The sequence below is a fragment of the Schistocerca nitens genome, chromosome 5 (assembly GCF_023898315.1).
Source record: "Schistocerca nitens isolate TAMUIC-IGC-003100 chromosome 5, iqSchNite1.1, whole genome shotgun sequence".
In the NCBI taxonomy this organism is placed as follows: domain Eukaryota; kingdom Metazoa; phylum Arthropoda; class Insecta; order Orthoptera; family Acrididae; genus Schistocerca; species Schistocerca nitens.
The window spans coordinates 633,650,457-633,669,674 of NC_064618.1; the positions used below are offsets into that span (position 1 = coordinate 633,650,457).

At 42.9% G+C, this 19,218-nt stretch overlaps 1 protein-coding gene and 1 non-coding gene across 2 annotated transcripts in view; both read left to right on the forward strand.

The window, feature by feature from the left end:
* LOC126260634 (venom allergen 5-like) overlaps positions 1-19,218 on the forward strand; it is a 157,219-nt gene that overhangs the window by 136,185 nt on the left and 1,816 nt on the right. The window lies entirely within an intron of this gene.
* Trnal-caa (transfer RNA leucine (anticodon CAA)) lies at positions 8,621-8,695 on the forward strand. Its single transcript has one exon. It is a non-coding gene; the product is annotated as a tRNA-Leu (tRNA).

The window sequence follows — 19,218 nt, forward strand, 5'->3', positions numbered from 1 at the left end:
GCTATGCAATCCAAAATTCCTGGAACCCATAACACACATTGAAACTCTTGCCCTCTAGGAACTAGAGCAACATGCACATCGCCACCTCAAAAAGCTCTCCATCCTGCTCAATCCCTACTCTTGCCTTGGTGTAACACTGTCCACCACCTCCACAATAATCTCCAAACTTCCTCCATCTCCACTTATAGCTGACAAACCCTGTCTTGCAGATCTAACACATATACCCCACCCTCCGAAACTCCCTCCCACCTCCACACAGAATCCAGAACCTAAACAGACACGAAACACTGGTCATGAATCTTTCCTCCAGAAGCCTTAGCCCCCAGAAATATCAGTTCTTTCCATAGGCCTCACCTTTTGCCCCACTGCCAAATTCAGTCATGCAGGATTTGTTACAACCTTCTCTCCTTCTACTGGTCTATACAGTGGAAACACTTTTCAACCACCAACTATACCAATCAGACTCAACCAAAGACCAATGTTAAACTCTGCCTAACTCAGTGCACTCCTCCATCCAATTGTGGTCCACTCCCACTGCCCCCAAATCATCCCCTGTTAAATTTCCAGAATTTATTAACATCGAACTTTGCCTCACCACTATTCCCCAAATCCCTCAACATGCATCTGCAGAATGAACTGCAGTTCACCATCTAAAACTGATCACGACCTTAAAATGCTACCTGCAGACAAGGCTCTACCACTGTTGTTTTTAACCATAAGGATTACCTGGCAGAAGGACTCCGCCAGCTGTCAGATACATCCACCTACAAACCTTGCCACAGTGACTCCACTGCAGAAATCCAGCAGGATCTCCAGTCAATCCTCAAATCCTTAGGCCCATCCCAGAACCTCCCCCCAGATTCCATCTCTCTGCTCACCCCTACCACCTTCCTAAAGCCCATAAATCCAACCACCCATGATGCCCCATTGTGCCGATTACTGCGCCTCCACTGAGAGAAGCTCTGCTCTTGTAGACCAACACCTTCAACCTATTACCCAGAACCTAACCTCCTATATAAAAGATACCAACCATTTCATCCACCGACTCTCCACAGTTCTGTTCCGTTTACCACATGGTGCACTGCTCACTACTACTGATGCCACCTCCTTTTACAGTAACATCTCTAATGCCCATGGCCTTGCTGCTGTTGAATACTACCTTTCACAATGCCTGACAGATTCCAAACCAACAACCTACTTCATAGTCACTATGACTAACTAAATCCTCACCCACAATTACTTCTCCTTTGAAGGCATTACCTGCAAACAAATCCAAGGTATGGATATGGGCACTCACATGGCACCATCCTATGTCAACCTAATCATGTGCCATCAAGAGGAATTCTTCCTGTTCACCCAGAATCCCAAATCCCTCACCTGGTTCAGATTCACTGATGACATCTTTGTGATCTGAATCGAGAGTAAGGACATGCTACACACATTTCTCCAGAACCTCAACACCTTCTCCCACATTCGTTTCACCTGGTGCTAATCAGCCTAACAAGTCACCTTCCTTGATGTTGGCCTCCACCTCAAAGATGGCTACATCAGTACCTCCATTCATATCAAAGTTACTAACCAGAGCAATACCTCCACTTTGACAGTTGCCACCCATTCCATACAATGAAGTCTCTTCCATCGAGCATAGCCTCCCATGGTCATTGCATCTGCAGTGACGTGTGGTCCCTCTCGAAATATAATGAAGGTCTCACTGAAGCCATCACACACCTTAATTATCCTCCCAAACATGTACAAAAATAAATCTCCTGTGCCTTATCTTTCCAGTCTCTCAAAGTCCCACTGTCCAGCCAGAGAGGAGTATTCCCCTCATAATTCTGTACCACCCAGGAGTGGAGCAACTAAATTATATTCTCTGTCAGGGTTTCAGCTGCCTCTCGTCATGCCCTGAAATGAGAAATGTCCTGCCCACTATCCTAACCCCCCCCCCTTGCACATTGTTATTCTGGTGTCCACAAACCTACACAATATACTCTTCCATCCCTACACAACCGCTGCTCCCACGACTTAACTCATGGTTCATACTACTGTAATAGTCCTAGATGCAAGAACTGTCTCATACAATCTCCCACCGCCACCTATTCCAGTCTGGTCACAAACATCACCTATCCCACCAAAGACAGTGCTATCTGTGAAGACAGTCATGTATTCTACAAGCTAAGCTGCAAACACGGTGCTGCTCACAGTGTGGCTACAGTTGCCTGAGACTGCCATTGTGTGTGTGTGTGTGTGTGTGTGTGTGTGTGTGTGTGTGTGTGTGTGTGTGCTTGTGTGTGATCTATTTTTGATGAAGGCCCTATGGGCCGAAAACTCTGTTTGTGACAGTCTTTTTGTTGTGCCTGTTTGTGATTCAGCATCTCCGCTGTATGGTGCGTGGCAATTTTCCTTTACATAATATTATTATATTCCATCCTGGATTTTCGATTGTTTGATTAAAGTAATAATACTTATTCCTATGCAAGATACATATTTTGGACAAAAAAGTGCATAACCTGTATGTTCATGCCTACTTACTAATTTTATACTGTATCCTGATATACACAGTTACCACTTCTCTGCATTGTTCTTACTGTGGAATAAGATCCCTTTGTACAGTTTCCACTGGTCACTAATCTTTGTATTGTTTTGTTGTAAGTTAACAAAATGAATCTGAAATGTGCATCTTGTCTTTGTTCTTTTTCTAAATTGCAACCAGAAATTCTGATGTCTTTCTTGTATTTAGTACCTTTGAAAAAATAAAGTTTCCTCTTTCCTTCACATCCTGGTTTGACTGAAGGTCCACAGGTAGTCTAGACAGTGTATACAGCACTATGTTATCTTGTACAGATATGTGTGTAATAGAAAATATAAACTCATGTAGAAAAAGAGCACATCTTGTAAGTCTACTATACTGAATAGTTAGTTTTTAGCAGAAACGTTAATGCTCTCTGATCACTGTGCATTATTATTATTTTTTTTCATTTCCTCGTAATAGGCACTTCAATTTCCTCAACACCCATGCTACAGATATGGATTTTTGTTCTGTTATAGTGTAATCCTGTTCATGTTGTGCTAGCACTCTACTAGCAAAACGTATTGGTCTGTGTTCTGTTGTATTGTATGTATCACGTTGCTGAAATAAGTGACATACGAAACTGTAAGACTGATGCATACACTGCTAGATGGATAGATAGAGCAAAACTTGGATCACCTAGTAGTGGCAAGTTTGTTGAAGTTTCTTTTATATGGTTGCAGTCCTCTTTGCAATGTATATTCCAGTTCCATGTTGTGTTTTGTTTCAGTAATTTCATTAAATTAGGTGCATTATGCACTGCATTCCTCAATAAGACTGAAGTTTTTATTATTAGAAAATTCTGGACAGAGTTTAATTGCATCTGGTCTGTGTGGATCAGGCCTAATTCCTAATGTATCTGTAATTTGTTCCAACAGCTTAACTTAATTTCTTCTGAATTGTGATTTAAACCGCATTATTGGAACACCTTCGGATCTTAATCTAAGGAAAAATTCAGCCAAAGTCTTCCTTCCATTTTCTGAATACCACTACTACACTCCTGGAAATTGAAATAAGAACACCGTGAATTCATTGTCCCAGGAAGGGGAAACTTTATTGACACATTCCTGGGGTCAGATACATCACATGATCACACTGACAGAACCACAGGCACATAGACACAGGCAACAGAGCATGCACAATGTCGGCACTAGTACAGTGTATATCCACCTTTCGCAGCAATGCAGGCTGCTATTCTCCCATGGAGACGATCGTAGAGATGCTGGATCTAGTCCTGTGGAACGGCTTGCCATGCCATTTCCACCTGGCGCCTCAGTTGGACCAGCGTTCGTGCTGGACGTGCAGACCGCGTGAGACGACGCTTCATCCAGTCCCAAACATGCTCAATGGGGGACAGATCCGGAGATCTTGCTGGCCAGGGTAGTTGACTTACACCTTCTAGAGCACGTTGGGTGGCACGGGATACATGCGGACGTGCATTGTCCTGTTGGAACAGCAAGTTCCCTTGCCGGTCTAGGAATGGTAGAACGATGGGTTCGATGACGGTTTGGATGTACCGTGCACTATTCAGTGTCCCCTCGACGATCACCAGTGGTGTACGGCCAGTGTAGGAGATCGCTCCCCACACCATGATGCCGGGTGTTGGCCCTGTGTGCCTCGGTCGTATGCAGTCCTGATTGTGGCGCTCACCTCACGGCGCCAAACACGCATACGACCATCATTGGCACCAAGGCAGAAGCGACTCTCATCGCTGAAGACGACACGTCTCCATTCGTCCCTCCATTCACGCCTGTCGCGACACCACTGGAGGCGGGCTGCACGATGTTGGGGCGTGAGCGGAAGACGGCCTAACGGTGTGCGGGACCGTAGCCGAGCTTCATGGAGACGGTTGCGAATGGTCCTCGCCGATACCCCAGGAGCAACAGTGTCCCTAATTTGCTGGGAAGTGGCGGTGCGGTCCCCTACGGCACTGCGTAGGATCCTACGGTCTTGGCGTGCATCCGTGCGTCGCTGCGGTCCGGTCCCAGGTCGACGGGCACGTGCACCTTCCGCCGACCACTGGCGACAACATCGATGTACTGTGGAGACCTCACGCCCCACGTGTTGAGCAATTCGGCGGTACGTCCACCCGGCCTCCCGCATGCCCACTATACGTCCTCGCTCAAAGTCCGTCAACTGCACATACGGTTCACGTCCACGCTGTCGCGGCATGCTACCAGTGTTAAAGACTGCGATGGAGCTCCGTATGCCACGGCAAACTGGCTGACACTGACGGCGGCGGCGCACAAATGCTGCGCAGCTAGCGCCATTCGACGGCCAACACCGCGGTTCCTGGTGTGTCCGCTGTGCCGTGCGTGTGATCATTGCTTGTACAGCCCTCTCGCAGTGTCCGGAGCAAGTATGGTGGGTCTGACACACCGGTGTCAATGTGTTCTTTTTTCCATTTCCAGGAGTGTATATCACTCAAGAACATACTAGCCCTTTATTCATTACCTATTGACTTTTCCAACACTCTTATGAATACTGATATGAAAAGATGTAGACCAAAGACCGGGACTTGAAATTGATATGATAGTCCTTCATGTAAAAATATTGTGCATTTTTTTTTATTATTATACAGTGCAAATGCCAGTAATGCCTTGTACTTATGTACTTTGCCTCTGCAAACTTTGTTAACATTTCTTCTACTATAGGTGACCTATTACTTTCTAGCTGCATTGTTTTAACAGTACATACATTTGATACCAATTGCATGGTTGTGTCTTGATTTTTTTAAGAACTTCTAAAGGATTGTTCTACTTTACCAATAGCTTTGTAGATACCAGTGTAGAGTATGGTCTTACACTGTGTGATCAAAAGTATCCAACACCCCCAAAAACCTACGTTTTTCATATTAGGTGCATTGTGCTGCCACCTACTGTCCGGTACTCCATATCAGCGACCTCAATAGTCATTAAACATCATGAGAAAGCAGAATGGGACACTCCGCAGAACTCACGGACTTTGAACGTGTTCAGGTGATTAGGTGTCACTTGTGTCACGCATCCGTACGCGAGATTTCCACACTCTTAAACATCCCTAGGTCCACTGTTTCTGACGTGATAGTGAAATGGAAACGTGAAGGGACACGTACAGCACAAAAGAGTACAGGCCGATCTCGTCTGTTGGCTGACAGAGACCGCGGACAGTTGAAGAGGGTCTTAACGTGTAATAGGCAGACATCAATCCAGACCATCACACAGGAATTCCAAAATGTATCAGGATCCACTGCAAGTACTATGACAGTTAGGGGGGAGGTGAAAAAACTTGGATTTCATGGTCGAGCATTTGCTCATAAGCCACACATCACGCTGGTAAATGGAAACGATGCCTCGCTTCGTGTAAGGTGCTTAAACATTGGACAATTCGACAGTGGAAAAACGTTGTGTGGAGTGACGAATCACGGTACACAATGTGGCGATCCGATGGCAGGGTGTGGGTAAAGCGAATGCCCAGTGAACATCATCTGCCAGCGTGTGTAGTGCCAATAGTAAAATTCGGAGTCGGTGGGGTTATGGTGTGGTAATGTTTTTCATGGAGGGGGCTTGCAACCCTTGTTGTTTTGTGTGGCACTATCACAGCACAGGCCTACATTGATGTTTTAAGCACGTTCTTGCTTCCCACTGTTGAAGAGCAATTCGGAGATGGCGATTGCATCTTTCAATACAATCGAGTGCCTGTTCATAATGCACAGCCTAGGCGAAGTAGTTACATGACAGTAACATCCCTGTAATGGACTGGCCTGCATAGAGTCCTGACCTGAATCCTATAGAACAACTCTGGGATATTTTGGAATGCCGACTTCATGACAAGCCTCACCGACCGACATCGATACCTCTCCTCAGCGCAGCACTTCCTGAAGAATGGGCTGCCATTCCCCAAGAAACCTTCCAGCACCTGATTGAATGGATTCCTGCGAGGGTGGAAGCCATCATTAAGGCTAAGGGTGGGCCAACACCATATTGAATTCCAGCATTACAATGGAGGGCACCACAAACTTGTAAGTCGTTTTCAGCCAGATGTCTGGTCACTTTTGATCATATAGTGTATGTAGAATGGGCTGTGAGGTATAGTCTTTAAAGTACAAACAAAGTCTTTAATAATTCCTGGTCTCATAGAAAAGATATTTATGTGTTTGTATAACAAAGTAATGATATCTTCTTTTTCATTTTTATTAAGGTTTTCTGACTTATTTACGTTATTGATTATATCATTTTTGTCTACCAGTCAATCATAATTGCATAATTAGTGTTTGGAATTCTGGCCTAGTACAGCTTCCATCATAAGAGTTAATATACATGTAGTTATTTGTTCAAAGTATATTGTAACTATTTCTTCTTGTCCATATGGAAATGTTGCTGTTCCTTTATGGTAATTTAGTGATACCTTCTGGTCCAAAAGCCCATCTGTGTCTAGGATTATGGGTACAAGTACATTTTAAATTGCAACAGTGAACATTAGTTGCTGAAATGTTATATCATTATAACTTGACATGTACTGGATTACCTGTGGTGTCACCGCCAGACACCACACTTGCTAGGTGGTAGCTTTAAATCGGCCGCGGTCCATTAGTACATGTCGGACCCGCGTGTCGCCACTGTGTGATCGCAGACCGAGCGCCACCACATGGCAGGTCTAGAGAGACTGACTAGCACTCGCCCCAGTTGTACGACGACGTTGCTAGCGAATACACTGACGAAGCCTTTCTCTCATTTGCCGAGAGACAGTTAGAATAGCCTTCAGCTAAGTTAATGGCTACGACCTAGCAAGGCGCCATTTGTACCATTGCATGTATCTCAAGATAGTCTCACTTGTATCATCAAGAATGCTGTATACCAAAGGACGATATAAGAGTTAAGTGTTCTAGTAGCTACGTTCTTTTCTTTATCACATTAATCACGTATCCTGTTCCAGACTTAACGCCAGACGGCGTGAGTTGACGCGTGCCCTTTCGGCTACTTCACTGTGGACTGGCTGCCTTAACAGTCCACTACATTACCCATTATCTGTGTTATCTTTACTCGTGTTACTGGTAGTCTAGGGAATACATCCAATAAGTTATTTCATTCCAAGAAATAATGAACTGTTACCAAAACATCACTCCCACAATCTAAAGTTATTCATACTTTTACATTTCCCAGTACACCTTTCAGTTTTGGTTTTGTGTGTACTTTTATTGGTTGTATATTCTCATTTCATAATTCTATTAATTTATTGTCATGGCCACATCTAACCAAACTTGAGGCAGTTTCTTGTGGCTCATTTTGCATTGCTTCAGAAGTGTATTATTTTTTCCTCCCCAAGTTCATATTATTGTTGAACATACTATTCTAATACTTTCTTTTCTTATTTCCCTTTCTGTATCTATTTCAGGACCAAATATGATCCTGACTGTTGTGTCCCCTGCATCCTGCATTTGTAGGGTCTTCGCTAGATACAAGGGATCCTCATTATTGTTATGTTGGTTAGTGTAGTTGGTAAAGTTATCTGCTTGCCATCTCTCTGACTGTCTCTTCACTACATCTACATCTCCTAAGTATTATAATAAAATGTTAACTTTTGTCCAATCCGTTCTTACTTGCTTGTCTCTTACTCTCCATGATAACTGACTAATGTTTAAGTGTTCTTCTCTTACTGGATCATCTAAATACTTTGCCTTGTTAATGTGCCATTCTATGCATTCCAGAAACTACTATTATACAATTTTGAAGCAAAAGATTGTACTCATAATTTCTTTTCTGTATCTTCACTCAAGCATTTAGCTTTGAAAGCAGTTTATAAATCATGATAAGTTGTAACATCTTCTAATTTTAGCACACCCCATTGTGCTGCATCGCTTGTCCTATGACTTACTACTGTGAACTGACCAAGATTCTGGTAACATACACTGAAAAGATTTAAGAAAGAGTGTAGGATTAATTACTTCTGAAGATGTAAATCTTGGAAATTTTTTATTCAATACTTTATTTAGTATCACAGTAAAACTGTTGCAATTGTTAGTTACTACTCCTACTACTACTACTACTAGCTGTGAGGACGGGGCGTGAGTCTTGCTTGGGTAGCTCAGTTGGTAGAGCACTTGCCCGCAAAAGGCAAAGGTCCCGAGTTCGAGTCTCGGTCCGGCACATAGTTTTAATCTGCCAGGAAGTTTCATATCAGCGCACACTCCACTGCAGAGTGAAAATCTCATTCTGGAAACATCCCCCAGGCTGTGGCTAAGCCATGTCTCCACAATATCCTTTCTTTCAGGAGTGCTAGTTCTGCAAGGTTCGCAGGAGAGCTTCTGTAAAGTTTGGAAGGTAGGAGACGAGGTACTGGCAGAAGTAAAGCTGTGATGACGGGGTGTGAGTCGTGCTTGGGTAGCTCAGTTGGTAGAGCACTTGCCCGCGAAAGGCAAAGGTCCCGAGTTCGAGTCGCGGTCTGGCACACAGGTTTAATCTGCCAGGAAGTTTCTTTCTAATTGATTATTTATTTCTGAAACATGACCAAATCCTAAGATAAACCACGTTTCTAATCTATCCATTCTTCCATTTGAAACATGGCGGTGCCTTCCAGGCAGGCCACTGCCGTGTAATACCCGTCAGGCACTTCCCCTTTCATTATGTTTCGGTGATTATCATACAGTTTCATTCGTCTTTGGTGTATCTAAATTTTCCCTGATTGATAGTAATCTGGGGTACTATTAGGGTTAGGTAAACCACTGATTGATCTCATATTACTAGCATGACTTGAGTAGCAGTAGTATAAATAAACATGGCTATAGAGACAGATTTTTGGATGCTGGAGGCGACCATTGCATGAAGGGCAGCTTTCAAATTTTACCCAAGCAGCAAGCGAGTTCATGGAGCCTTCTCATTGCTAACCTGGCTTTGTAGTCACCGAAACTGGTTGTGGGCCGCCGTTCTGGTGGCCGACATTGTTCCCCTAGAGTCCAAGCAAGAGTGTGGGAACGCCGTGGCTGAATGCAAAATGACACTTCCTTAGAAACTGGCGACACTGGGCATCCTGGCGCAGGCCTAACTGCTTTATTAGTGTATTAGTGAGTGGACATGGTGTGGGAACTTGATCTCCTTATGCGGTGTGCGGGTCCAAGTAGACTGGCATTGGGCAGGCGCCCAGCTAATGTGTTTATGACAAGAATAACAGGACAAAGAATTTCTCCGGATGTCGCATTTGTTAGATGCCGCCATGCCTGGCCAAAACGGCGCCAAATAAATCGTTTTATGGACGACAAACATTGCTGGGCCATGGTAGGTTCGAGAACATTGTAGAGGGAGGGGGGGGGGGGGGCAGCATCTGTTTTTCGGAAGGTTTTGAGCAGCTGGAGAGGCAGGGACTTGCTTCTCGACTGTCGTGGAGTACAGTCGCTAGAGCTCTTCCGTTTCTGTGGAGAGAGCAGTTAACTGTAAAAACGCCAGACACCTGGACGAAACTTTATTCTCACGGATGTGAGACAATCGCCAGCAGACGTAGGGTCATCTCCCACAATACAACCTTTCAGCAGCGCCTGCACGCCGACAACAGCATCTCGTCTTTCACCAGTTATACAGGTTTTGTTGCGCAGCTTCGGCAAATTCAGAAGCCTATCAATCGTTGTACTCACAGTAGTCACTCCCAATGTCCATTGTATGCTTAATTATATTTTGATGCGAGAGAACAATCAGTGGAATGATACAGCACAGTGTGTTTGCCTAGATTGACATCCTTCCACTCACAATAGCAAGTCTCATTTACACGTAAATTCCAGTTAGGTACCCCAAGTTTATTGCTAACCAACCTGAGTTCGTGTTGATGATATGTTGTCAGCTGAAGTTTGTTTATAAATTTGTTCTTTCTTGACATTGATATTAGTTAACAAATCTCTTTGTGATACCGCAGTTCCTTGTTGTTAATTTTTCAATAACACCCATTCTTTTTCCTTACGATGTCATTTATTTTGTTGTGGATTTCAAAGAATTAAATTTTTTTATGTCAAGTTAGCTAACTCAGGGGTGATCCAAACTGGGGCCACTAGTCAGATATCCTTGCGCTATTGAGAAATGTGGCACCTCTCGGGTGTGATGGTTACAACTTTTTAGTCGTTTGCAGATGGAGAACTGCCACCACCACAGGCTAGCTTGCATGTTGGTGACCCTGCCAGGATCGATTTTCCCCTCGGTTCCCTCTGATAACAGTAATCTTTATGTAATTACATTTGTGTTTTTCTTTTTGCATTTCAATCTCCTTTTTTTTAGTTTCATGGTAGTACTTAGAGCTGGCACGAATGTGAAAAATATTTTTTTTTCTTTTGTTATGTAACATATTTATTTGTGTTCATGTTTTGGTTTTATGGATTTTGTACCACATAAACGAATTTGACAGTTCAGTGCGGTGCAAAAACTCTTTTTTTGTGGGGTAATTGTGTGTTTTTGTTTAGTGTATTTGAGAGTGAGATACTATTAGGTGTTCTTACATATGCGTAGTTTTTGTTTTGTGTTCGGTTTTTTTTCTCTTTTTGGGTCATGCAAAATAATTTCTTTTTTATTCTCCAATTCTGTGAATGTTGACAAGGAGAAAAGCGAAGTTACTTTATGGCCAAAATCTAGTAGACTTAGGAAAGATGATGGAACATGCTAATAACGGTGACGTCAACCCTTCTAGTGACTTGTTGGAAGGGCTTCCCATGGAGTAGTCAGGCCCAGACACGTATGATAGGCATTCGGTTCTCGGTCCTGATAGATGATGCGCGATCAGAACAGGGAATTAACAGTGGTGACGAGTCTGATGATGGAAACGACCATGGTCATTTATACGTATTAGTCACGAGTAGAAATTTAGAAAGGGAGATAGAAGGCAGACACACAGTGCGACGCCAGTGCAGTTGCTCTCAACAACCACGGGTTGCTTCGCCAATGGCTGGTATGCATTATGAACTGGAACCTTACCCAGTCTTCGCTCTCCTAGGTCAGCTTAAGAAGCAGATAGAAGATTCAGAAAGAAAATGGAGGGAGGAGGCGATCGCATTAAAGGAGCAGATTAGTGAATGCATGATGGGTTTGGGGCAAAACTTTCCACTGTACACAAACTCAAGACGGAGGCAAAGAAAGTTGCTCTCCTTGCCCAAATAGAGGCAGCAGGTGTGAAAAAGATCGCTCTTGCTGCTGACATCCGATAAAACGAGCATGGTCTGCGGCAAACAAAAGTTGAAAAGGGCACAGGGACATTTGGCAGTGATCACCAACACAGAGAATATTGCCAAAGTAAACGATCGACTAGCTCAAGTAGGGAAAAAGTTGCTGACAAAGACTTAGAGACCTTGGGCGGTGGAACAATTGCGTAACTGTGAAGCTTCAACAGCACGAGTGATGCCATTGGGTGGTTCACAGGGCAGTGCGACGCAAGCCAGGTCTTCTGCTGAGTGTTGTGCACACTCACACGATACCTCTCAGCCGATGGGTAGGAATACGCTGAATATGTTTCCGGAGAATTTTGGTAGATGTGTCGGCCACCATCTGGATCCAATCCCCGTGACGGAAGCTGACAGATTCTCAAGTGCGAGGGTCGAACCTACACTAGACCAGAAGCATTTTCTGTCTAGCATAATATTTCCAAATTTTAGGAAAAATGGTGGTGGCTTACATCCTAAAAATTGGATTGGACGATTCATCTGGTCGTTGCCACTTCATGGCCCTTAATGCAAAGCTGGAATTCATCTGCGTGCATATTGAGGGAATGGTCGCCAAAATAGTGCCAGATGTTGCGGGAAAGTGCACCACATTCGAAGAGTTCAAGGGAGCATTTCTCGCTACCTATTGGTCACGAGAAATGCAGGATGGAGCAAAACAGGAGATTATGATGTGGCCTGAACTCAAAATCTTCGGAATACAAAGGACTGGTAAAAATGTTCGAGGTGTTATTAAAGAAGAACCAGTTCTTGGATGCACCCTGCAGCCCGTCGGAAATTATTAGTTTCTGTTTCTCGAAGCTCCCCATGCAGTACCAACAGGCACTCATTAGTAGGTGCGGATACAACATTGAAACTTTCAAATGTTTACTCAGTAAGTTGGGATTCGTATACGAGAGGCAGAATGTAAGGATAAACGCAGACACAATGACAGCAACGACCAGCAACTGCATAAGAATAAGGATTGGCGAATGAGTGCCACGGTCCACAGGGAGGGCAAGAGGATCTCAACCTGACCGCATAAATTACGGGTACCAGAGCCAAGCAGGGGATAATATGCAGCACTACAATCGCAACTGGCGAGAGAGCGGGAACATAACCAGCAAGCTTCTGGAGGTTGGCATGGTCCAGACAGGAATCAGCAATCCCTCACACAACATACGTAAACGTAGCCCTCCACAAAATTGACGATAGGAGGGCCCGAAAAGGCTCGCAATCTCTGAGTGCCAGAATCGCTCACAAGAACGCCCTGGAATTGGAATCATTCAAGACAAAAAGGCCGCTCGGCCTTCACCACGTTTTTCACGTGAAGCACTTCATAGAAGAGCGTCTTTGTAATGTATCACACAACTGTTAAGCAGTAGAAGTTTTAGGTATTGTTTTTTATGTTTTGTAAGTGTAATTGGGAAAACATTAGGTGTTGTAGGGTTTATTTTTGGCTAGATGGGTTGAGTGAAAACAAGGTTGTAAAGGGCAATGGTGTCTGACTATTGCATTTTCTTTGTCATTTTTCACCGTCACATCCATCTTAAACTTATGGTTTTTTTTTTGTTTGCTTTTGTTCCGTAACTGCTTTTCTCATGGAGCTCTGATCTGGAATGTGAACGCCATAATTATAAGTGGTACTTATTGGTGTTTGGGCGAATGCATTCTCTTTCTGGAGTCATGACTGCTACATATATGATTTCGGCCTTTGCGTCCTTGATGGGGGAATCGTCATCTGGCACGTGTGAAAGCTGGGCCAGTCTTGTGTCTCTGGTGGTTTTTTTAGGGTGCTTACCACTCTTAAGAGTGCTTATGACAGGCACACACTCATAGCGTTGCACCTATCTCCTGATCAGTTTCTAGTGCATATGGGCACGCCCTTGGTCAATGCGACAGTTTTTTTTACGTGTGCTTAGCAACGCCTGAGTTGCGTCAGCTGAATTTGGATTCGTGAAATGCTAAGGAGGCCGTCAAGCCCAACCTTGCAGCTGTGCGTTGGGTCATACTTTCGTGTTGTGAGAGGTTGGTGTCACCTCCACGTTTAAATATATGTGTGTGTGCAACTTCATTGTGGAGAAACGATAGTGAGGAATAGTGAGTCGCACCCCAACAACAAATCCAAGACACAGGACTGGACTGCATATTTCTCATGCATATCAGTTACGTCTCATCGAAGCAATAGTTCCGTTTTATTGCTTGTGTTTCTTGCCTCTTGGTGTAACTGCGCATGTCTGGACGTTTGTCCGGCTTTCCTTGTGGAGTTTTAACTCAGCATTTCGTCCTCAAGGTTACAGGAATACCTAAAGCGGTTAGGCCAGCGCCAGGATGCCCGGCGCCACCAGTTCCTAGAGAAGTGTTATTCCGCGTTCAGCCACGGCATTCCCACCCTCTTGCTTGGCTGCTAGTGGAACAAGGCCGGCTCTCAGAATGGTGGTCCATAAACCACTACCCTGTCAGGCCCATGGCCAGTTTTGGTGACTACAAAGTCAGGCTAGCAATGAGACGGTTCAGCGAACTCGCATGCTGCTCGGGGAAAGCTCTAAAGCTGCCCCTAATGCAATGGTCACATCCAGCGTCCAAAAATCTGTCTCTATAGCCGCATTTACTTCTACTACTCCTACTCAAGTCTGCAAGTAATCTGAGCTCGATCAGATTACTGACAACCAGAGAAAATTTGGATACACCAAAGGCGTATGAAACTGTGTGATAATCGCCGAAACAAAATGAAAGGGGAAGTCCTGACGAGTATTACAATGACAGTTTCCTACCCCGAAGGCACCGTCATCTTTCATTACTCACCACTCGCAGAAGATCATTTTTCGCCTTTTGTGGCTCACTTATGGCAAGGGATAGTGTGACACAACATAAGGAAGACAAAAGTGTAAGTAAAGGCACTAAATCATCAGATTTAGAGTTGTTTTATATTTTACTTGAAAAAATCCCATAAATTACTTATTTTTCATACATTAAAAAGAGGCCTACCCCCCTTAAACTCAGTTCACACACACACACACACAAAAACAACTAAAGTGACACCACACCTAGTGCCAAGCTGCAGTGTGAGAGGGTATGAGATTTTCTGTTATTTTTTGGGCAGAAATTTAAAAAAAGCATACATACTTGTGTGTAAAACAACATAACAGTCACTAGTCATGGTGAAGCAAGAATGAAAGAGGGAGCCTGGTTTCTGCATGCCATGTTCCTTAGATGCCACCACACCTCACCAAATCAGTGCCCACTAAATTGTTTTATGGGCAAGATGGAGCTTTTTTTCACTAGGAAGCTGCCCTCATCTTGTGACATGCACCAAGGGTTTGGCTGTAGGACCTCCAGGCATTCAGAGAACAGAATGTGTACTGCACTGCAGTGATTGGTTGAGGAAGATCGGGTCTCCTTGCTAGAAAACATGATTGGCATTGTAACAATGATGGGCCGTGATAGGCTTATTTGAGAACATTGGGGGGAATGGCTGTTTATCGCAGGGTTTTGCGCAGTGCAAGAGGCAGGGACTTTCTTCCCGACAGTCACAAAGTACAGTTGCTAGAGCTCTTCCACATTTAGTTTCATCATCTTGATTTTTAATATTAAGAATAAAATACATATCTGCTCTGTAGCAGTCATTGAACCCCTGACTATATGAAAAAACTTCTCAAGTCTTGATTTAATGACAGTGTCTGCTAAATCAGTATTCTGATAACTTGGAATTACAATTGTAATTTATGAAATGCAATGATCTAACGACATCACTGACCAGTACCCCTCTTCTAAGATTATTTAGCCAAATAGTGGAATTCTTTTATCCAATACCATTTTGGTGACATTGTTGATGATGATGATGATGATGATGATGATGATGATGATGATGATGATGATGATGAAAACACAGCACCCACTTCCCAAGAAAATAAAATCTTTGTCCCAGCCAGGAATTGAACCTGGACCCCAGCATTGCAGTTAGACATGGTAACCACCTTTTTTACCACAAAAACAGTAACAAAAATGACTAGCTTACAATGGAGTGACATGAATAAGGTGTTATTGCCGTAATCATTTACAGCATGCATAGAATGAGGAATGATATTCAATCTTTAACAATAGCAGCCTGAGGTTCCTCTTTATCAATTGCCAGACCCAATTTAATCAATCAGATAATCCTTAATGTATGCACCTTAGTCTCCTCCAGGCAAAATTATTTGGACAGAAGGGCAGTCCCAAACAGCAACACCACAAAGTACTTCAATGCCTTGTCATTTTTGTCAGTTTCAGACTTCTAACAGCACCTTTAGGGAGTTCAACATCTTCCTTTGTAACAGACACCAGATGTTTGCCATCATATTCTTGTATCTGCTGTAATATTGATTTATTTTTCATACGTGACTTGTGGGGGAGGTTAGGGTCGGGAATGGCGTGTAGGAGTAGTGGGGCCTTTCCAGGGCACTGCTAGTGCTTTGTGGCCCAACCCATCCACTCTCGATAAGAAATCCACATGTCCCTAAAATCTACACATTCTGTTGCAGACAATTCAGATCACGTTACCATATTTCTTATTGTGGTTTGGGTACTTAAGTGTTTTTTTTGGAATTCAGGTTCCATATAGATTTTGTATTCAAGACATTCATTGCTTCCAATATTGTTAAAAAGGTAGCTGGTATACGTCACTGTGTTATTTTTTCGCCTGAGGGTGGTAACTCGCTTCTGGTCTGTCAAAAATGTTACTTGGTACATTGTTTGTGGAAGTCCTTGTTATCTGAGCAGTTTTCTCCTGGTCAGCCTCCAGTTGATAATTCGATCTCCACATGTGTACCGATGAGGCACAGTAACAACAGGGTTGCATTTACTGCAGAGGTTATGTATGTCAGCTACTGAAGTGGATTTTGGAGTTTATTATACATTGCCTATACATAAAATAGGGTATTAGTCATTAGCATGTGTCTTTATGTTAGGCTGACTTCCAGTTCAGACTGTGAAATTTATCCAGTTAAACAACTAGCTATTAAAGCAAGATAGAACAGATCTTCACAATATTACAATATATTATGTTCAAGTCATTTACATTCCTTGGAGCTACGTAAAGTGCACCAGTCTCTTTGTTGCACTTGCAATGACATCAAGTGCAGCGCCACAGTTCTTGTCACTGTATGGACACCATAAGGAATACCTCAGGTAAAAAAGTGGAACAACCACCCTGGAAAGTGCTCCATAATAAACTCTCATATGTAGTATAGATAGTTCTAATCCTCAAAATTACCTTTCTACTCAACTTTACCAAAACACACAACTACGTATGAGTTTTTTTTTAATTTCTGCCCAAAAAAATAGCAGAACATCTCGTACCCTCTCACACTGCAGTTTGGCACTAGGTGTGGTGTCACTTTAGTTGTTTTGTGTGTGTGTGTGTGTGTGTGTGTGTGTGTGTGCGTGTGTGTGTGTGTGAACTGAGGTTAAGAGGGGTAGGCCTCTTTGAATGCATGAAAAATAAGTAATTTGTGGCATTTTTTCAAGTAAAATATAAAGCAACTCTAAATCTGATGATTTAGTGCCCTTACTTACACTTTTGTCTTTAAGAAATCATGTTTGTGTCCACATCAGGTACTTCCTGTAACCACAAAACCAGGTGGAAGGACCCCTTGCAGCCCGAACATTGGTCATTGGCAGGAATCCCTGAAGTCCTCCTATTGGAATTCTAAGACAATAATATTCTATAAATCATTTTCAATATATTTTCTATCTGTATATATAGGTTAACTGAAAAATATTAAGTTTTTATGAAATCGTGATGTGTTGAAACAAATGTCATTTTATGTATCAAGAATGAAGCAATGAGTGAAAATATATACCAACACTGGAAATTGAACACGGGTTTCCTGCTTACAAGGCAGGTGTATTAGCCACTATGCCCCCTTGGCACAGCGATTCACACAACCGCATGGATTACCCTGGCATGCCTCCATTCTCAGCCCAAACACTCACTGCTGCCCCAGGCTACTTTCAATTTCCACAGCTACTTTCAATTTCCACTCACATATGAACAGAATTGCTGAGACATTCCATGTTCTGGAACAGCACCTCAGCATCGAATGTAAACGGTGGATCCAGCTTGAAACCCAGATGCAGGTACTTACACAAATTATTTGTCAAATTTATGCAATACTTGTAATGATTACAACGTGTTATCTGCTAGTTGGCTGATTGCCACAAAGGGTTGCAGGGAGTTGCAAAAGGCAGCCCAGCCCCAACGGTGTGAGGAGCCATTTGGGGGGAACTTCTGAGAAAGCAAAAGTCATGCAAGGAGGTAAAAAATGCTTTAGTGTGTTTTGTAATTGAAAGAAAAATCTTCTCACATAATTATGTATTTAATAAAGATCCTAACTGCAACAGTTACATAAACTTGAGAAGGAATACGAAACAGGCAGAAGTAAAAAACAGTAACACTGCATATGACAATGGCTACCTCATAATGTGTTGTCAAGTTGGTAATGTTGGCTGCAGCTAAAAACAAATGACTACCAGCTGAAGCCTTCAGACTTCTACCTATCCAGGACTATGAAGCTGAATGGCCAGCTTATCATTAACATATGTAAACAAATAAACAAGCTACAAAATTGACCAAAGCAATGGCATGCCTTCATCTGGGATGATACTTGAATTTAGCAGTTATTAATAAATAGACTTGGACTCAAAATCTTGGCCAGTTATATCATTCACTGCTTGATAGTGAACACTGAATTGAAACATAGTGGGATTACAGAAGAGCACTTTGGAAATGGGGGTAGTGATTAGTCAGTGATTCCTGCTTTAAATGCACAGAAATATAAAACTGTGCACTTCATAAACCTCAGAAAAGTAGTATTTTGTGACAACAATATCACTGAGTCACAATTAGAAACAGAGTCAGCTCATACAAATACTTGGGTCTAACAATTTATGAATATCTGAGGTGTAATGATAACATGGGCCCAATCGTAGATAAAGCATCCATCCAAAAGTAGGGTGCTGGGAAAATGTTTTCAGTCTACAAATGAAATTGATTAAATACAATTATGCAGCCATCCTTGAATGTTGCTTAATTGTATGGAACCCATACAAACTAGGACTAACAAATGATACTGAACAAATACAAAGAACAGCTGTATGAATGATGACAGGTTTGTTTGGCTCACTAACTGAATAATCTGATTTTTCAGACATTTTAAGACAGTCACCAACTGCTGGGGGAGAGCCTACTTACAAAGTATTAAGAACAAGTATTAAGTGGAGAATCTGGGAATACACAGAACTGACAAAATTCATGGAATAGCAATGTGCATATATAAAGGTGGCAGTAGTATCGCATACACAGAGTATAAAAAGGCTGTCATTTGTACACAGGTGATTCATGTGAAAGGGTTGCAATTATGGCCACACGATGGGAATTAACTTGCTCTGAACGTCGAATGGTAGTTGGAACTAGATGCATGAGACATTCCATTTCAGAAATTGTTAGAGAATCCTATATTCCAAA